General features: G+C 37.2%; 1 protein-coding gene across 1 annotated transcript in view; it reads left to right on the top strand.

Moving 5' to 3' along the window:
* The window catches only part of CDH12 (cadherin 12), a 791,024-nt gene that overhangs the window by 82,784 nt on the left and 691,021 nt on the right, over positions 1 to 17,219 (top strand). Inside the window, exon 3 of the mRNA XM_064506878.1 lies at positions 16,038 to 16,143. The gene's annotated coding sequence lies outside the window, so the exon portion shown is untranslated. The remainder of the gene's footprint in view (positions 1 to 16,037; positions 16,144 to 17,219) is intronic.

Below are 17,219 nucleotides of genomic sequence, written 5' to 3'. Positions count from 1 at the left end.
GCAACTTCTTCCAGTCAGCATTATAGGCACTTGAACCTTCTAGCTCACTAAGGAATAAGAAGCTAGACAGAAAATGTGAATCTTGTGTCTAATGTCTTAAGCATTAAAAATAAGTTTTTACTTTTCTTGTAGTCCTCTGTGTCATTCAAAGTCCACAGAGCCAAGAGGACTAAGATCTAGAGAACAAATAACAATGTGATCTTTTAAAAATTAAAGTTTGACTCACCATGCATGTGCTTACAGGATTTGAAATGAAGTTTGTTGTGGCAAACAGTATTTCTTTGCTTGTCAAGGGCTGGAGTTTTCAGCTTCAGCATTGTCTTAAAAAATCTGTTTGAAGCAGTTTCCTAGTTGTGTTCTGTTATGTTTTTTCAAAGACTTAATAAAAAAAGAAAAAAACCCAATCCTTCTGGAAATCTACCTGTGTATGTTCCAAGTCTATCCGTAGTTTTGGAGCCCAGAATCTTGAAGAGCTTCAAGCATCGTTCTCCAGTTTGAGCGAATGGAGTAACTAGGGGCAGTAGCAGATCATTTTCCTTAGCGTGAGCAAATGGCTTGAAAAAGTGACACCCCTCTAAGCAAGCAATCCCATAAATGTGAGACAAACAAGAAATTTGGGGAAGCATGATTCCAGTTTTATTATTCCTTGTGCTGAAGAAGGAGAAGCTGTGGTTATATCCAGTACAACAACAGTTTAGCCCATTCGGCTTTGCTCCACGGTTCATAAGGAGCACAGACAAGTGCATACCGTGGTGCCTTCAGTCTCAAGGTCAACAGAGGTTTCTTTATATCTAACCATTCTGTTACGCAGTCTAAACGAGGAAGAAATTATATTTACCATCTTCCAAGCGCATCTGTGTGAAACTGTGTTGTGTAACATAGACTGTGAAGAGAAAGAAATCAACAGTAGCCAGTGGAAAGCTTCCTCCACTCTTCAGCCCAGGGTGTTACTGCTTCTGTCCACAAATCTATTTCTGAGTATATAAAAGTATTACATATTTCTTTATAATCAAATTCCCATCGACATCAGCTGAAACTAGTGATTTTTTTCAAGATATTTATATCTAAATATATTAAGTTTAGGTGTCTATTTCTTTCCCGCTAGGAATTCTGATGCCTACAGAATCATCATAGCCTTTTTCCCTTCCTCCTGTGTTTGGAAATTTCATGTTCTATTTCTATGCTATTCTAGTTCTGAACTTTGTTCCTATAGATAATAGGAGAACACAGTAACCTTATCCAGTAAGTAAGATTTCCAGTGTTGTACTGGGGGAGGAACAGATAGAGAAAATACTTAGGAGTTGGAGAGAAAGAACGGGGGAAAAAGAAGATCATGTTGGTAAAGGATGGATTTTCATGTCATTCTTTCATGCTGATTAATGGTGTGCTACACAAATGAGAATTTGGGACACAATTTTAAAATGTTTGAGTTCCATTTTCTAATATGATATGCATTAAGTCTTACTGGAAGTTGATGGCTTCAAATAACAGTGCATAAGTGCTTACGTAAGTTCTCGTAATGGGAACAGGTATATAAGCTTCTTAAGCATTTTTGAAAATCTTTTAGTAGTTATCCTTTTAGTAGAACTAAATTTATGCAAAAATGATGATATTCACATCTGTAAGATTACTATCCAGAGTAGTATTTGGATGATCAGATATTCACAGAATTTTGCATTCAGCTTTGGAAGAACCATAGGATGGAAATAAGAGCAATGGACTCACTACGGACATGATTCTGAATACACTTCAGTATATGATCACTTACTCATGTTAACAGCCTGAGTAACTCCAATTACATTATTCGTAGGAGTAAAATACCTATGCGCTTAAATGTTTGTATGATTTTGTTTTATAATTACATCAGCAATCTCATCTGATTTTGTTCTATAATAATATTGGCAATCTCATATGACAATATGGACAGGAGGGCTAAAATGGTTGAAGTTATTTAATGGGCATTTATTGAAAACATAAGAAATAATGGGGTCAGTAGAATGTATTGACATATGAAGCCTTTATGTGTATACAATGAGATAGTTTTAGGTTAATCTTTCTTAACATGTAACTAAAGAGTTGCCCCACTGAAGTCTGTGAATGTGCACCACGAAGAAATTGCTAAAGATATAGGGAGAATAAAGCCCTATTCACATCATGGATATATCTGATAAGTATGCTATTCAGCATACTTGTTTTTTGATTTGCCCAACCCTAATAAAAAGTCCCATCTGCTTTGTAGGTCTATGAGTCATCATGCCTCCTGCATAAGTCATCTTTCTGAATGTCTCTCATGATTTTTATTTTTAACTATAAAAGAATCCACAGCAGTAAAATGCAATAAATGTTCTGTGCTTCTTGTTTATTATAATTGCCTAAAAATACTCTTTATATCATAACAATGCAATAATTTCTTATACTATTTTATTATATTGCAAGAGTAATCAGATAAAGTGCACAAATTACCGTTACAGCTTCAGAGCCCCCCATCACTTTCTTTTCTATATAAAATCCACCACATGAATGTCTCTTTACCCTTTTCCATTATTCAGTTGCCAATACAGTTAGGAAAAGAAAATCTGTGTTACAGGCCTACTGCTTCTCTGGGGTGATTGTAATGTTTATTTTAGTAGTACCCTCATTTCTAGGCAGGTTGTCATTTGTCGCATGTTTGTCATTCTGTGGTAACAGAGCAGGGTGACTCATCCAATACAGAAACTTTCAGATTGTTCCCAAACTGTTCTGCTGAAACGGAAAAGCTATTTAATTTAATACCTTTAAAATCCCAGTAAGGGACCCAGGTACTTAGTTACACATGCCATTGCCCTTGAAATGATAGCTGTATGCCTAACTAAAGGCCACCTACGTAGCAGTAAAGCAAGGAGAGACAGAAAGAGGCAGATTATGTACATTAAAGCCACTTGAAGTAGATGCAATTTCTACCTGTAATGTTAATGGAGCAGAGGAAGACAGATTTGATTGAGAGGCAGCAAAACAACTTGCCAAAGAGGCAAAAGAGTCTGCAAGGCGGGAGGGGGGAGGCGGGAGGCAGTGCTGGCACTTACACAAGCGCAAAGGAAGCAAACGGCTCCTTCATTTTCTCCTCTTCTTTCCCTGAAGCAAAAATTTCAATTTTCTCTTACGCTAATGGGAAGAAGAAGAGACAATAAACCACTAATGTTTTTAGTGTGATAATTTTTTAACTATAAGAGCATAGTCTTGTGTTGAGTTTTCAAAACGTATCTTTTAACTAGATGTTTTATTTTTTTTAGTGTGAATAGAGATTATTATGTAATTTAGGGCAGATAATACAATTGCAGTGTTAATGTCTGCTTGTATGTATGTTTTGTATATGCTTCTCTCTTCCCTACCATGCACACCTACAATATATGGAATAAATGTAAATATTACCTTCTTTATCCAATTATTAGGTTGCACTTACACATATTTATGCACACATGTGTAGAGAATTGGGTAACGAGGGAAGAAAGAAGTGTTCTCGTCAAGAATGGCCTGTTGAAATCCAAACAAATGCTGCTACTATTAGATTTAGCTGTATAAGATTTCCTGTATAAGCTGTTAGTACAATTTCCTGTATTAAAATCACATGGATATTATGTTTGCCTGTGTTACTGCATGATTTTAATACCTGCATTGGAATCATGGGCTTAAATACAGACTTTTACTGACATCTTATGCTTTATGGTCCGTTTCCTCTGTAAGCTGAGAGACATTGTGATGAGGAGGCAAGAGCACAGAGAACTGGATCCTGCGCTTTTAAAATCTGGAAACTGAACTGCTGCCAGAGGCTGCAAGTGGCTGAAGCATGGGTCCCTTCTCCACAGCTCTCATAACTGGTTGGCCTGACTAGGATGGTCATGAACTAGAAGCAAAACTAGGCATCGGCACGGTGCCTGATCAATGTTTCGTTAGGTAGGCTTCACAGAGAAAGTGTATTGATTGCAGTTACTTGTGCCTTCTTGAAAATGGGTTCGTATGTGCTTGCATATCTTTTCATCAGTCTTAAAGATTTTAATATGGAAAATTATAACTAAGACAATTCCTCATTCCAGAAGGCTGAAAAGCACAAAGGAAGAAGTCTTTGGTCTGAGCAAATGAATAATCTTTCAGTCTCATCAGCTGAATGCTTATTTGTCCTATATCTTGGCCCCAAAAGTAAGAGAGAAAAGACAAAAGAGCTTTTCTGTATGCTTTTACTCTCTATTTACTATTCTCTGAATGTTGGCTGATAGCAGTCCCATTATATAGCCACTGCAAGTCTTACAGCTTTAAATAATCAAAGCAAGAAATTGTTCTGATTTAGCACATATTCATGCCTCTTAATGAAATCTATTTTCTTGTCTCTTTAATTTCAAAATTGCTCATTCTTTTTTTTTTAGATGGAGACAATCCAGTGAAGTTCTTGAGCAAAACGTACAAAACCATTTTTCATTAACTTATGACTTACAATGTTTGCTCAGATTCCTACAATAACTACTAAGTGATGAAACTGTCAGAGACAAATCAAATGCAGCATATCCAACAGAAAACTTTTGAAAATGTTATTTGCACACTGTAACATTGAACACAATGAATAACAAACATCATTAGAAACAAAACTAACATCTGTTTAAGATTAACTGCATTTTTACAGGTGTTGTTTGCCAATACCTTCTCAACCTGAGTTTTGTTTTATACTAACATTTCACGTATTTTAAGTAAAGTAAATATAACTTGAAAGAGTTTTTATTATTGCTTATTGCAGCCCATAGAAATGATTTAAGCCAGAAGATTTGCATTTTAGATTTGCCTTTCAAACATTCCCAAAACTTTGAATGCAATCAGATGTGGAACCAATGCTTTGCATTCATTTCTGCTTACATTCAATGCCAAAATATGGGCTATATGCTCAGAGATTTAAAAAAAAAAAAAAAAAAAAAAAAGATACAGTTTTTGAGTTAGATGTGGCTTCCCATTTTTGCTCTCCCTGCTTGGCTAAAGAATTTCATTTCCAAAAAAATGGAACCTCTCTTCTCCTCCCCACTTTTATCTTCTATCATCAGCCTTTGAAGCTGGACCGGGACGTAGGTATTTATAGTATTCTTGGTTTGGATGGCAAAGCCAGCTTGAAAGGCTCCTGCTCTTCCTCTGGCCACTTGTTACTGCCCTGACAGTTGCATTAATATCACAGTTGGCAAGGCTGTGTTATCCATTATATTACCCAAGTGGTTCAACTTAAATATAACCCTGAAGGAGGGCTATTTTAAATTCATATAAGTTCAGTTTTGTTATTTTACAGTGTGGCCCCATTAACAGTTGTACTGGCACATATGAAGGTGCAGCTGAGGTGTGGAAATGATGGATTGGGTGTAGGATATTTCTAACTGGCTTTGAAGCAATCTACATAGTGAGTCACAAGACTAGCCTGTTCAGTCCATTATCGTGTTATGTGAAGTTTTGTAGAGACTGTACCAACACTATGCATCATTTTTGTAGTAGTCCTTAAAGTGGATAGTTTTCTTCTACCTATATTCAGATTTTTGGCAAGTGTGCTTTTTGGAAGAGAGTGGAGAATGGTGTAATGAACAACACAGTGCTACAAGTGGCAGGATTTGGTATTTTCCGTTTGCTTTTTGTTTTTACCTTTCTTTTTCTCCTTTGGTTATTTATATAGTTATTAGTCAGAAGTCATGCAGTAACAAACTCTGAAAAGAACTATGAAGATTTACACTAAAAATGATTTCCAAGACAATATGGTAAGCATAGATTTATTAATTGAGATGAATACAGCCGGGTCAATTTAAACACTAATCTTTGAGAATACAATGCCATGACATTTCAGGGCTTCTAAGTATTTTCTGAGGAATTACCATTTAAAAACTAGATTGGTTTCCTATGAATAAATCCTTCGTCATTGGCAGCTACTCATCTATTGGGTAGCACTTTTGAGCTGCCTGTCAGCTGACCAGCAGTGTGTTACAATACAAGATTTTTCAAGCAGGGTAAAAATCAGTAACCACTGAATTGTAACAGAGTGCTAAAAACTGCCACCATTGTGATTCCAGAGACATTAAAAGTCTAAGGGACAGGAAGATTGCATTAAAAAACCCAGAAATATGAACAGTCCTTTTTATTTCTGGTAAAATGATCATAGTAAGTAATGTAAATATTTTATTACTATTATGAACATTCACTTTGTAAATTAACTCCAACCATATATTTATAGCTTTAGATTTGTAGCCACTGAACATTCCATTTTTACACAGATCAGATAATAATCATGTTTCTTGAATGTATGTCCACCTATTATATGACTTTACATTCTGAAACTAATAATCTTGCAAAGTAACTCAACAAAATACATAATTGTAAATGCAATCAAGCAATTTGGAAGAACTGAACAGTTTTATAAAAAACCCAACAAACAGAAACTCAGCCTGTTGGAGATACTGAACAACAATTACGTAAATAACCAGCTGAACAACTGAACTCCCTGAAATAACCATTAACAGTTAAAACCTGATTCAAAACACTGTTCCAAATCATGCCCACCAAATTAATCCTAACTATACTTTGAATACCTATAAGGGACAAATTTATGTCTAGTATAAGGACTAGATTTTTCCATTGAAGAATGGCCCTTATAGTAAGCAGTTTAGACGCAAAGAGAGGTCCTATCAAGAGTACTTTTGCTTTCGTAAGAGAATTTCTTTGAAAAATGGAAAAGCAAATGCGGCAAATAAATTGCCTTTATGCCTTTTGAGATGTTGCATTCTTGTGTCACTCACTCAGTGCTGTTTAACATGCTGCTGTAGTATTACCTAGTGCCAGTAAAGATCATGATCTCAGTATATCCAGACAACTGCATGCTCCATTAATACAAAGGTCAGCTTCTGAAGAAGTCAGTAAATTCAAATCTCTGTGCAACCCATCTGGTCTGCTATTGCACACAAGAATATTAGCTTTATGTTATACTTTTCTTACTTGTATAGCTTGCTTGGTAGGCTACCAGTAGTGAATCCCTTTCCCAAACAGTGCAGGTTTGCATTTCCTTCTCAGATACTGATATGTCTTCTCTCTTCATGAAAATCTGTAACCAATGAAAATCTGTAACTTGAACATCCCTTTTGTAATTGTAAGAGTTTTTCCAGCTGCCTCCAGTCATTTGGCCCAATCTGTTTTGAATAATATTTCTGAACATCATCTCACTTTTAGAGGAGTATGTTTTATTTAGATATGAGAGAGGGTAGGATTAGGCCCTTAACTTAATGCACTATTTCTTCTCTTTCTTTAAAAAACGAACAATAAAAGGGTGTAATTTGGGCTCAAATCATCCTCAAATATATAGTCAGGTCTAGTACTAGATGAGTGTAAAGGTGCTGGCACAGCTGGGTCATTGACTTTTTGAAAAGTGCTGCCCTGTGCTTTGCTGTCAACATGCTCATGAGCTGCAAGCACAAAGATTTTTGGATCTCAGTAGCTCAGAAATAAGCAATGGAAATATCCCAAAGCCTTTTTCGATTCTGTCTCTCAGAATGAAAAGATCTGCTCTCTACTGTGTAGCATAACTACTGTTACAGTTGATAAGGTTTGTCACTTTTTGTCAGGCCAGATTTTTTTAATTTTTATTCTATCCTGGCAAGTTGCATGGCATCAAGTAAGGAGGGGAAAAACGTGAGGAAAAAAACCCTGTGATTCTTGAGAATACCATTGTCATAAAATTAATCTATTCTAGTGTTTGATCTTCATAGAAACAGTTTTAAACAAAAGTATTCAGCATTAGTTTGAAGTAGCTGCAATTGTTACGATTATTAAGGAAAATATTGATAAATAGACAGTATGAATTAAATAAGATCACAATTTTGTCCTGTGCGCTTCGTGCCCCCAAGGTATAATGTTGCAATAAAATGATCGTTATTACAAGCCACCTCGTTCCATGATCCAGTTCAACAACCATTTTATTATATAGGTGGTCACTGGGTAAAGGTCACACACCGTAGTTGGTAAATGTTATGCTCATTCATCATTTTTAGATTCAATAAAGTTTCGAGATGTGTACTTAATAGAGAACCAATATTCCCATCCTTTCTAGTTTGCCAGGACTTATCAAAGTATCTGCAACAATCACAGATATAATGTATTTTTGTCACTGTAAACTTGGAAGATGCTTTATCCTAGTTAGAGTACTATGGGAGTAACAAAAGTTTTGCTGGCATTCTCTGCAGAAGAAAAGATGTTGTTATAAATGTGTTGGGCTTCCCTTCACCCCACCGCCAATAAACCTTACTTGAAAGTCTGTGGAAGCATCTCCATAATATCTTTACCCTGAAACAAATTTAACAATATTATTTAGAGGGAAAGCCAGTCTTAAGATTGAGCAGATTTCTGTTATGGTTATTAGATCCTCTGAAAATTTTATGAGACTGGTGTTAACCTGTTTTTTCCTGCTCATAATTTTTTTCTATTTGGGAGAAGAACTGGTGGTTAGGAAACTAACTGAGATCTAAGAAACCCTAATTTAGTTCCCTGCTCTTACACAGGCTTGCTTCAGGACTGTGAGCAAGTACTTAAAACACTTTAAAAAGTTTGTGAAAGTATTCAAGACAGGTAGGGGAAGTTTCACAAATGCAAAGTTTCCCATTTCTTAATATTTTAAGACCATATACTGTAATTCTGGCTTAGCATGCAGCTCTTCAATAAGACTGCCTCTTTAAAAGTTTTTTTTTTTCTAGTGTATATTGGTATTATTACATTGCACCTTGATATATTAGCTGTTTAAGGGTTCAAGGGATGCTAACTGATACACACAGAATCTGGAATGATAGTTGGTTATTCTTCTCAGTGGATGGACTCTCTTTAAACCTTTTCTGTGCAGAGTTTCTTTAAGGGTTCTCATCTTTGTCTGGAATTTCTCTGAAGGCAACAGATGCCCCTTAATGTATAGGCAGGCTGTGAAAATCATTGCCTCAGCATGCTGGCAGTGCTAAAAGATCACTTGAGTTCAAAGGGTGATTGAACAACCCACTGGCATCTGTTGAGGTTTATTACATACAGAGACACTACCTTTGTTTTCAGAATCTTCTCACCTATAAATTGTTGCAGGACAAAAAAAAGTATTTGGGTATAATAATAATTGATTTGTATACCAATCATTACACATATAAGCCATTCCTTAGTCTCTTCCCTAGATATCCAGCCTGAGCATTAAGCAGAGCTCCATCCTGTGCGGTGTGACACCAACTCAAGGATTTCAGTAATTGCATGTGGCCATTGCATGTGGCTCAGGGAATTCATCGCAGCATGGCCTGACTGGGCCTTTCCTTTTGCCTGGATTTTGTCTTCCACAATGAGGTGTCGCACTGCTCTTCGAAACAGTAGCTTTGCAGATAAAGACAAAACAGGTGGTCTGGACCGCACAAAATCACGGAATGGACGGTGCTTTGGTTTGACCCCGTATTCTTACTTTTATGTTCTTATGATCAGTTCCAGCCTGTCTCCATCTAGGACAGTATTCAGATGTTGGCAGCCATTTAAGAGTGCTTTTAGTATGGGTATCCGCTGTTGTCCATAGTCAGGTGTCCTGCATTGCCTTTTCTTTGACGTTTATTTCTTCTGCAGGATAAAATCATCAGCTGCAACCTTGACTGGCTGAGATCCCTGTGTTATCTTAGTTTTCTTAGAATGACTTTGCAAGTGGTTTCATGTCCTGTGATACTTACTAAGAAGACCTGACAAAAACTGGCACACCATGTGTAGAATGTCAGAACAACATTTAACATAACTAGCACTGTGAATGTTGTTGCCATGGATAAATCAGGAAGTATGTCTCAGTGTAGATCCTCAGTTTACTTAAAGGTTGTCGTGCTATGATGAGTCTGCTGATGAATTCTGTGCTAGTCTAAAGGGATGTAACATGCTTCTTCCTTACAGGCTTATTAACTCTTCTTCACTGGCTTTAACTCTGCATTCTTGTTGGCATCTATAATGCAGCTTGCCATCCATGTGAGTCTCCTGAGAGAGTATATTCTCTCTTCATATTATATTAGAAAGCTGAACAGAAATTGCGGTGATGGCTTCCCTCTTCCAGCACTTCTATGTGTCAGCTGTTACAAACTCCATGCAGTGACATCTTTTCTGTGAAATTTTACTGACAGCCTGAATTTGTCAACACACCTCAGAAAGGCTTCACTGTACATCCCCTAATCTTTGGTCATATTCTTCCAGGCTGTTAGGGCTTCGTATCCACATTGCTGGGATTACACTGCTGCTGGCTTTACAATGCAGCTGAAGAGAAATGGGTCATCGATCCAATAGCATGACTGTAAATATGGCAGTTGGGTGGCTGGCAGCTTTTTTATTGCAGAGTGTGCATATTGCAAATCAGTGTGTCTGTGTGCATATTGCAGATCATTGTATCTGCTAGCATCATGCTGCAGATGCCCTCCTCTGTGGCAGGTCCGTAGTCTCTGCATATGCTGTTACTCTGCCCAGATTCAGTATCTTTTGCTCTCTTGCTCAGTGGCTGGGCATTCCTCCTCTTACGTTTTGTATTTCTTTCTACACTCTTGGCTGGGTTATCTGTCCTGCCTCCTATATTCTTTAAGCCTGACCTTAACTTTGTATTAGGGACTATGAGTACATACGCTCAGGCAGCAGTGCAGTGCAGACATATTTGAACTATGTTTAAACTTGCTAGCAGTGAAGCTGAATAGAATAGAGGTTATACAGGCCTGAGCATTAACCCAGATTCTCATACAGTTTTTTAACACTGCATTGAGCTTCATGCTGTGGTGTTCTTACTGCTAGCAGTACTGTTTTGTGCTCATTTAAAAGTAACTTTACTATGTCTATTATTTTGATCCTGGACAGTTCAATTACACTTGTTTTTTGGAGGAAGTTTGTTTGTTGTAGCTAGCAGTTCTGTTGTATCTGGTTCTCTGAGCCTCCACTCCTGTTAGCTGATATTATGACCCTGGCTCTAATTAAGGAATCTGCACTACCTCAAAAGTTTCTGTGTGAATGTCAGCAGTAACTATAGGCTTTTGCATCTTTGGCTTCTTGGTTTCAAGAGAAAAACTGCATCTCATTCCGTTGAGGATTAGGGCACTCGTTAAACGTCTTTACCAGCTGTAAATATGTTTTCCAGCAGTATTTCTGGCATCAGCCTCACTTACTATTCATGCCTCTTCAGTAAGATGAAAATCTTCATTAACACTTCTTTATCTTCCATGTTTAACTCTGCGTGCAGACTCAGTTCTTGCTACCACTGGCAATATTTTCTTTTTTCTTCTTGAAATCCAGTTTACACTCTAGTCTGCGTTCTGTTCTTTAGTCTGAGTTTCCAGGTTCTGCTTAGTTTGGCTGTTAATTGTATTTTCTTCTTTTAGTTGGTCTCATTATTCACAGCTGTCAACACCATGTTTTGTGCCTTGCATGCTGGGTAGTAACTAACCAACTCTTTTTTTTTTTTTTTTTTTTTTTCCTTTTAGGAGCATGCCTTACCAAAATATGGCCATTACAGACAGCACTATATGTTCACTCAGTTTCACTCTCTAGGAATCTCCGCTCTTCCATGCAACTTGCAAGCCATTAGCTAGTGCTGATAAGAAAGAGAGGAAAGGACGCTAAAAACATTAGAACTATGGCTTAAGGATGTAAGGATATTTTCCCTCTCTGGCCAGCTGTACTAAAGTTTCTGGAGATGGGAGTAACGATCTGCCTTTCACAATATGGGCATGAGTGAAGTACTGAAATCCATGAAGAAATGTTCCATATAAGCCCCCAGTGTTGGACCAGCCTGAGAATTTGCTTCATTATAATCTGTTTGGTTTACAGATTGAGTTAGGAAAAGTGGGGGGGTTTTCATAGGTTCCTAGCTCAGAATGTCTCTATTTCTGGCCACTAGAAGCTGCCACTTTCTAAGCTGGTTTTCCTGATAAAATCAGAAAGAGAAACATTAAGCAGAAATTTGGGGGAGAGAAAGAGAGATACAAATGAAATTAATGTCTCAGAGAGTTTAGGCCTTAATTCAGGAGTGAGCCTCTGTGTCCGCATTAGTCTTTTATTCCACTTTATTCCATCTTATCTTTCCACTAGCTGGAGAATTGATCTACTGAAGCACAGAAGCAAGGTCTCTCTAGCACCTCACTTATGAAATACAAGAGAGAATGAAAATCTTTTCCAACGAAAATAGATACAGCAACTGGAAGACAGCCAACATGTCTGGTCTTGCAGTTTCCCGAATGAAAAGTGGTTGATGTGTATCTGTCTCTCATTCTTTCTCATTGTACTGTTTTCTTGTCATCGCTTTTGATTCTTTCAGCTTCAGTACAGACACGGATTCTGTAAATCTGTCCAAACACTTATTTTTGACCAGTCTAAAAGGAGATAAATATACACTGTCTTTTTTCTCTTTAAATAGGAACTCAATGCAATATATCTAACATTCATACTGAATCTTCTTCATATTGAATTCGCTTGACATTGAATTTATATTTAACTGATTCTTTTCTTTTCTCTAAGTTATCTGCATAACATTAACTTCAACAGAAAATTGTTATCTCCATCTGCAGTAGGTCCTGTTGTTCAACCTATTGCAGTGCATGCTTCTTTCCACTAGGTTTTTCTGGTGGCACCTGCAGTATTTGGTGCAACAGGAACAGAGAGAAGAGAGATAGAATTTGCGGTTTGATTGTCTTTCCTTTTGTGGGTATCAGCATTGTCTTTAAACAGCATTTATGTGGAGCCCTTCTGTTTTCATTTCATTTCATTTCATAACATTTTTGGATAAGTCAGTTCACAAAGAATGAAAGAATAGACTCTTGAAATTTTGTTCATGTTTAGAATCCAACTTTATGTTAACCTTTTTTTTAGGCTCTGAAAGTGTTTATTTCATTTCTAATTTGCAGGTCCAGCTGGAAATGCTGAAATACCATAAAACAGGCTTGGACAGATTTGATAGATTTCCTCTCCAGGCTTGGAGCTTCAGTACACTCTGACTGTGAACATGCTTCTCACTCTCCCAGATTACTCTCCTCCTGTTTATATGTAGAAGAGGAGGAGAATTTCCATCCTGCATCTCTTTAAGGACTTGATGTTTGCTCTTCCAGCTTTCACTTTCCCATGCTCCCTTTATTTTGCATCATCATGTTGTTTGACATTTATCTTTGATTACCATTCTGCTGTCCCAGCACTCGTTGTTCCAGCACCATCTTACTGTGTTCCCCTTGAATCCCAGCAAAGAGCTTTGTACTCAGCATGTTCTGATGAGATGTCTCAAAAAGAGAAGCTCCCTCAGTGCATGTTGTTTACTGTTATATGAAAGGGACTGCAGCATTTTATTCTGTGTGTTGTATACACTACAAAATAATATAATGCTCGGATGCCATTGAGAATACCAGAGTTACCAGGATATTCAATTGAAGTAAAGTTGAAAATATTAATCATAGAGTAAAATGTTTAATGCTTTGTATTAATGCAAATATGTTTTGAATTCCTGTTTTACTGCATAGTATAAGAATCAAAACCAAATATTTTTCCCTGTTTTGAATTCTTCAGAAAATTATCTAAGAGTGTTGTCATAATCAATATATTTCCATCGAACATGTCATTTTCAATGAAACAATATTTTTCTGATGGAATATATTTCACTGAAAAATGTTCAAACTTCCTTTAATTGTGAATGGATTGAAAACCCTAATAAAATCAGTTTATATGCTAGTATTAAACCAGTCAGGATAGGCGAGAGAATAGGTCATGTAATCTTGAATGTATGTTAAATCAAGCTGGATTTTTCTTAGTTACACTTTTAATCTAAATAGTAGACAAAACATACTGAAAATCTTTTGGCCTGGTATCCTTGTGGTTAGAATAGATTCTGGTAATGCTTCTGCTGGAAGTGTTATGGGAAACGTTACCAAGCTGAAGCCTACCTCCACTTGTTTATGCAAGCACAGTTTTTATTTAAAACAAATGTTACGTTTCATTGGTGTGCACATGTGCTTCTCTACCATGAAATAATCTGGTGGGCTTCCATCTTTCTTCCGATGTTGCTTTTCGCCTTTCCCAAATTAAGCACTACCTGTACAATCCTTACTACTCTGGGGATCACATAAATGCTGGATGCCATTCTGTGTCAATATTGGCACCTAATCAAATTGTGCCTCATTGCACTTGAAAATTCTAGAGAAATAACTTTTTAGTCTGACCTAGACCACTTCTAAGGATTCATTAAAAGTCATTAAGAAAAGGAAGCATATTTAGCTATATATCATTTTATACATATGAAGTTTTTAAACAACTGTTTTGGCAAATGCTTAGGAAGCCATAAATGGAAAAAGATCAACGACACCACTGTAGAGTTACTGTATTAGTATTACACCTGCTGGTCTTGTGGGTTGCACAGAGTACTGGATCTCATCTCATCTCATCTCATGCAGAGTACTAGGTAGTTTTGCAGAAAGTGTGAGAACCAGAAGAGGGCCTGTGAGAATATGAGAGATCCTAACAATATGTCTTGAACTGTTCTAGCCACATGTACATACTAGGAAGAGCTGGCCGAGATTATGGTATGAGAACCCAGCGAAAAGCTTAATTTCACGCAAGACATTGTGATGCAGGGGACTGTAAACACAGGTGGATCGATGATTTCTATCAGGAAGATTTAAACAACAGCCAGATTACACTTTCCTCATACAAACGTAACTGAGATTTCATACAGTATGACCTAGACATCTGGTTGTTGTACGTACTTCCAGAAAGTTTCTGCCTGCAAAAGTATTTAGGTTGCCAGTAGCACAGCTGAGGGAATGGTGAATATGCCATTACTTTCCCTTCCTGTAAAGGATAGTTGGTTCTAGCATGGTTTACAAGTAATTTTTCTTTTAATTCATTTCTTTGTTCTCTGCTTGACAGTCTCATATTACATGCTTAAAATATAACCACTGCCATCAGCTAGCATTATGTGTCCTTCCTGTACCCTGCCTTGTCCTTTCGGTCAAGGTTAAATACTACTAAGTCGCTGTACGTTGAATACTGTGCTTACTGCTTAAGTAGTCACCCTGCATCCTTTCCTTTCTTATCTCCCCTTCTTGCTACATGCTGAGTTCCCAACCATTAGGAAGGGGAGGGTGAGAAAAGGAGAAAAGGAAGGGAATAGTGTCTTTGAATAGAAATCTGTTTGTTGTAGACTGAAAGTTGTGCAGTCATTTTACCAGGGACACACTGTAGTTTAGTAATGTAGAGAATTAATATATGAAGTCAGTGGAAGTTTGGATTTTTTACAGCCTCGTCAATAAAATAGCATCATGGCCTTTTTTGCTGCAAAATCTTTGCAAGGCTTTTTATATCAACACATTCTGGGAAAGCTTTTTGTGTCAGTATTAATCATAGAAAGGTTTTAATATCAACATAACTTTTAAAGGCTTTTAAAAACTGTAAATCTTTTATCAATGTGGTTGCTAAATTTACTATGAGCTATACAGCAGTGCTATGCACAGTAGAAGTAGCCAGCACATCAGAAAGGGAAAATCCAAAATGGAAAAAGAGTCACCACTCTAAATGCCTGAAAACTGACCCAATCTGCAAAAAGCGGCATTTTAAAAACAGGACCCCAGTGCAGCCCTTCCACTGCAGGCTGGCCTGCTTCCTCTTTGGTTCCCAAGTAGGCAGGAATCTGCTCTTCCATTGAAACGCATATACTAAGGAAACACCACTGTCGCAGCAGCAGTTTATATCTTTCATGATTCCCCCATATTTTTGCAAAAATATCTTTTCTTGGTTTTTTTTCATCGTAGAATGTCTATTTTGCACGTTCTTCAAATAAAAGGTATCTACAAAGCTTGGATGCAGTAATATCCCTGTTCCCTCATCTCCGCCTCCCCAACTCCTGTTATACCTGCTCATGCTGTGAAATGATATTCAGCATACTGCTCTTTACTTCCCTCCAGTCTTTCCAATAACAAAATTAACACAACAACAAACCAAAACAGCATGACATCTACAATGACCAGTTATTGTTTGTTGTTTCTCTTGCCTTATAGGCTCTCAGAATACAAAATGCCTGGATTTTCAGAGACTTCTACTTTAAAGACTGCGCAACATCTGGTGTTCCAAAGGATAGATGTGGTGCCAGGTCAGGAAGAGAAGGTGAGATTGCTTGAAGTACATAAAAACGGCTCAGAAGTAGATAATAGAAAAGGAGAAGCAATAAGAAAGGATGGAGAGGCTATGAAGGTGGCAGATTTGTGATGACTGAGTAGAATGTAATTCATAGATAAAAGAACTGACAAGTTTTATTGTTGGATGATGCATTTCAAAGCTGGCACTCACCTTCTACCTCTCCGGCATCCTAACATCCTTCTGCAAGTACAGTATCTGCAAGGTGTGACAACCTCAGTGCTACAGATATTTAACAAATACCTTTCTAGGATCAGATAATCATCCTTAGAGTGTTTATTTGAGGCTCAGTGTGAAGAAGACCTCCTGTGGGAGCACAGCTCCTTTGAACTCAAACACAGGGTTGCCATGACATCCCAGTTCCAAACAGAAGAGGTTGTTGAATACAGTTGTGATCCTCCTGCTCTAAATTCTCAAACTAAATGTGAATAATGCCTTTCAGTAAGGATAAGACAGTATTTTTCTTCACTGATAAAGTACAAAAGTGTTTGCCAAACGTATAATAGGTCTTAACTTAGCCAGTGAGCATACCAGAGCTAAATTAGAAAAGCAGTAAGTTGATTTAAGGATATCAAGAGGCAGAGAACAGAGATTCCTGACCATGTCCTTTGGTCATGATCCATTTAAAAGAATATACTGTCCTTTAAACCTAGTTGATTTCCAAACGTTAACTGCGAATAGAACAGTATATAAACATTCTTAGTTCTGAACTGAATTGCTCATGATTTTTTGTTTTGCCTTTGGCTGCTAGACTATATGCAGAGGCATATAGTGTCCAGCATTTCTTCTTCTGCGAGGGCAGTTATGCCACTGTAACCAAATTCCTTCTCAATTTTTATCTATTTTTATTTTGTAATAAGCCACATGTACTGAGTTTTCCAATACTGTAAAACATTCCTTGCCATAAAGTGTTTTAAACTTTTATCTACTATTAAGTTTTCTCAAATTCAGTTGTAAAAGTAAGCTACAAAGGCCTAGCCAGAACTGCTGTTACCAATACTGCATAGACATAAAATGCCACCTTAGCCTGTTCAGTGCTTTCTTAT

Source organism: Dromaius novaehollandiae, chromosome 2 (genome assembly GCF_036370855.1).
Source record: "Dromaius novaehollandiae isolate bDroNov1 chromosome 2, bDroNov1.hap1, whole genome shotgun sequence".
Taxonomy (NCBI): Eukaryota; Metazoa; Chordata; class Aves; order Casuariiformes; family Dromaiidae; genus Dromaius; species Dromaius novaehollandiae.
This window is presented reverse-complemented; position numbering and strand designations above follow the sequence as displayed.